Here is a 4,661-nt window from a genome sequence, read left to right as displayed (position 1 = left end):
ATATCGTATGGCTTGGCACAACCTCACCGTACAGCTAGCACAAACACCACCGTATGCCTTCTCTGTGGTCTTTGCACCTTGCTGGAGGAGTTTTTGTGAGCTGACGCCTTGGGTATATTATAGTCATATCAGAGCTGGTTATCTTGCCAGCTTGTCGAGTAGTGGATGCAGGGGTACACCAGAAGGAGGTACCGTTTTGCCGATAGAATAGGAGAACCATGGTATCCTGCCAAGGAAGTTATGGCACTATTAAGGGAGCTAACTAGAAGCCAAGCTCAGCTCAACGAAACAATGATCAAAGGGGAACAAGGGAAAAAACTCATGGAAGATATATTGTGTCAATTGGCATCATGAAAAAAAAATGGAGAGAGCGATAATTCAATCATTGGAAGGTCAAACCCACAATGTTCAAATTCCTGACCTCTAATGCCAAATTTTCCCCAGAGAACTGAAGGACCACGTAGGGAGAAAGAGCCCACTTTCCAAGCGTTGCAAGCACAGTTGAATCAAGATTGGAGGGATACAAACCTCAAGGGAGACATATCCTTCAAGGATTATGTCGAGGTCTAGATGAAATACTCAGGCGGCAGAAGTCATGGCTACTATGGCTACTATAACAATGATATCAAATAGAAGGTTGGTAAGATTAATTTGTCACTTTTTGATGGGACTGGACCAACCTCGGCACGAGCTTGGGTACAAAAAGCAGATACCTATTTCCAACTTAACCTGATGCTTGAAGATGAGGCTATCAAATTTGCTACACTTAACTTGGAAGGAGTTGCTCATAAATGGTGGCATCATGGAATGGTCACCCTCGGCTACAATTAGAAAAATTCATATCCTAAATTCATAGAGTGACTTATAGATCATTTTGACGGAAGAGACCCCGAACTCAACTTCAAAGAGTTGGCTCAACTGAAGCAATTTGGTTCTGTGGACAATTACATTACAAAATTTCATAGACTCTTTGTTGGTACTGTAGACACCTAAAATTGTCCAGTCTAATTAAATAAATATTTTATTTATTTAATTACTTTAGCCTAATTCTTCTATTAATTAAATAAATCTTTATTTATTTAATTAATTCATTTATCCTCTTCTAGCCTTATTTCTCATTTAAATAAATACATTTATTTATTTAAATTATCATTTTCCTAAATTAAATAAATATCTTATTTATTTAATTGATCCCACTTCTTCTATTAATTAAATAAATCTTTATTCATTTAATTAATTCATTATCATTTTCTACCTATGACACATGTCATTCATCTCTTAATTCATACACTACCTACCCTTTCATTATTTTCTTATTTCCTCTACCTACCCTCTAATCATAGTCGATCATTTATCTTTTACAACTCTTAATCTTATCCCTCCATTTCTAATGGTGTCTTCTATATAAGAGGATGCTTCCCTCATTATCAACCCTAATCAGCTGACTACCCAATGATTATTTGACTACACTATGCCTTTGAACTTTCATATGCGATCCTAGTTGCAACCACATTTTTGTTCTTTGTTGAGCTCTTGTGCACATAAAATCTGAGAGCAAATATATCAAGCAAGATCAATGGAGATAGGAAGAATGGAGATCCAAACCCTATTGGACATGTGTTGGTAAAATCTTTGTGATTCCATTTGATTTGCATTGTCTTAGGTAATCTTCATATGTTATGGTGGATCTTTGTTGTTGTTAGGCTAGGGATTTTTGGTTGAATTCATTTAGTTTTTCAATATTGTTGTATATATTTTCACCATATATATTTTGGCATGCTCGGTGGGACTCATCTTTTTTTGCATTTAACATCTTTTGTTGCAGATTTTGTGTTTTGAAGTTGCAGATCTGACATTTTCGACAACATTTTGATATTTTCACATCTGCGTACTTTCGGATCGCGTTTTTGATTTTCTACCACACTTGTTATATCTGGAATCACATCTGCGCCTTCGACAATATATATTTTTTTTGCAAATTCCAGGAAACATGTCTGTGTTCCCTAGTCGCGTCTATGAAGTCTTCAGGCACGTCTATGTTCAGGAACTGCGTTTGCGTGTGGGAACCATGTCTGTGTCAGATTTAACCGCATTTGCAAGTTTATTTAGCGTTTGTTTTTCTGATAACCGTGTCTGTGTGCAGTGGTTACATTTTGGTTTCTTTGATTTGGTTTTTCGTCATTCAATTTCAGATCTGGTTTATTTTGAATTAACATTTTCAGATCTAGCTAATGAAATTGGTGTAGCTTGTCTTTAAAGCAAAATCATTTTGTCGAAGGCCTCTATTTCATAAAGTCTTTTGGATCTAAAATTTACCTAACTTGTGTGCTTGTAGGAAGGGGTGATCATTTGAAACAATTCAAACTACTAACAGATCTTTGTTGCAGGACCTTGCCAAGGGTTTTTGATCTTTATTGTGTGCCTTGTTTTTATAGACTAGCAAACACTTCCATTGGTGCACTAAAATTGAACTAGTGTCTTTTGTGTCTTGGGCAATAGGCTCTTTTTTGTTTAATCTTTAGAGGGCATGTCTCCCCATGTGGTCATTAGGACTACTAGTGAGGAGAGAATGACCCAAGTGGTAGCGAGGAAAACCCACCTCTTTCAAACCACTATAAACAACTATTTCCATGGTGAAAACTATGGATAACGTGTGCTAATTAGTTCATACCAACACTATGTCTCCCTATAAACCCATTTGATCAAATTTATTTGATTAGTTGTAGGGCATAACCCCTACCGGTTGGGAGCCTTCTATATTTAAAGAGCTAAAAGTGCCACATGTATGGCCACACAAGCGGATGCCCTTACTAGCACCTCTTTATTTTAGAAGCAAAAATCCTTCTAGTTGTTGGGGCAGGAGGTTAGACCTCTGGAGCGGCCCACACACATACGGTTCTTAGTAGAGATACAAAGTTCGCCACGAGGAGTTTTCATGGGGACTAATGCTTGGCTGCCCCGAGAAGTGAGTGCTGAGGGTGGAGCCAATGGGGTCAAGCATCTAAGTATCCGCTCTGAATAGCGTAGCCTCTTGTGGGAATCAACAACTATTGTTCTGGCCAACCATAAGAATTGTGCTTGACTTATTTTAAACATTCAAACATTCGGGACCAAACATCAAAACATTGCGTCTTTTGTGTCTTCAAGTGTATGCAAAACAATTTTACATCAAACAACACACTTTTCTTTGAGTCATTTTGAGTCTAAACACTTGCAAACATTGAGTCTCATAGAACTGCATCTGTGTCATATAACCACGTCTGTGAAGGGCAGAAACACATCTGTGTCTTTTGAGTAACTTTTCATTTACAACATCTCAAAAACACGTCTGTGTCTGACAGAATAGCGTCTATGTCATTTAAGCATGTCTCTGAAATATACAGACACGTCTGTGTTCAGGATTGAAAACTTTCATAATTCAACAAACAAGAACAGTCAGTTTCAGACTTATTGAGCTTCCTAGGTTATCTCTCTGGGTTTTCATCTAGCATTCAACCTGTCTTTGGGTCTCACAAAATCCATCATTGCTTTACACCTTGCATTACATTCACATTTTTCTAAACTTGAGTCAAAAGGTCACTTGCTTGTCCTCATCATACTTTGTCAACACATTACATACAACAACATTTTGCTAAGTGGTCCCTCATCAAGGTCTATCACCTTTGGGTCTCATTTGGTCTTACTTAGAGTCAAGGTCAACTTACCTCATCAAGAGAAACTATCATCTCTTTGGAAGCCACACCTACTCTACTACATACATACTTGGTCTTACACTTTAGACATTGCAAGTAAACTTCAGATTCATTAACATTCCATCCAACTCTTGGTCTTCCATACTCTTTTCCATTTTCATCTAGTCTCACACATCTTGGTCAATACTTAGTTCATGGTTGAAACCCGTTCCCAAAAATCTAAGAGAGAAACTAAAGAGGCTCAAGAGTCTGCAAACACGAGTGTCTATGAGTATGACAATGATGTCTTTTTCAATTCTGATCATACTACATTACCTGACATGGATGCCTATAGAAACATTCCAAATGTTGAGAACATGGACACTACAAACAACAATGATACACACAATGACAATATGGACAACATTTCAGTGCATTCAACAGAAGTGGAAGACTCCATTATGGATCCTCATTTCAATAGATTGGTTGAGGAAATAATGAGGAGAGATAGACAATACTTCTTACAAGTGATGGCACAAAGTGGAGCCAAGATCCTTCATGATTTTGACATGTCTCAGATAATGGAAAATCGACCTTTGCAACAAACTCACTCCAACATGGATCAAAGGAGGCCTAATAGTGGAGGCAATAGAGGACCACATATGGTGCCTGAATCATCATCATCTTTGTTTCAAAAACTAGAGGTCCAACATGCACAAGGTCAAGCATATGATAGTCACCTTCGCAGACCATTATGGAAGTCTTATGCAGAAAAATATACTCAATCACATACCAATGCTAAGGATCAACCACCAAAGCAATTGGATATTCAAAGGCATGCTCAAAATTTGGACACAAGGAAACCCCACATCAAATTTGGGGGTAACACACTAGAACAAACTCATGACATGCCTATAGAGTATGGTATAAGCAGATATTCCAATCCTCAACATGACTCTATACCGAGTGGTTCATATAAGCAGCATCACT

The sequence above is a fragment of the Cryptomeria japonica genome, chromosome 10 (genome assembly GCF_030272615.1).
Source record: "Cryptomeria japonica chromosome 10, Sugi_1.0, whole genome shotgun sequence".
NCBI classification, from domain to species: Eukaryota; Viridiplantae; Streptophyta; class Pinopsida; order Cupressales; family Cupressaceae; genus Cryptomeria; species Cryptomeria japonica.
The sequence above is the reverse complement of the archived record's forward strand: the minus strand, read 5'-3'. Positions refer to the sequence as shown.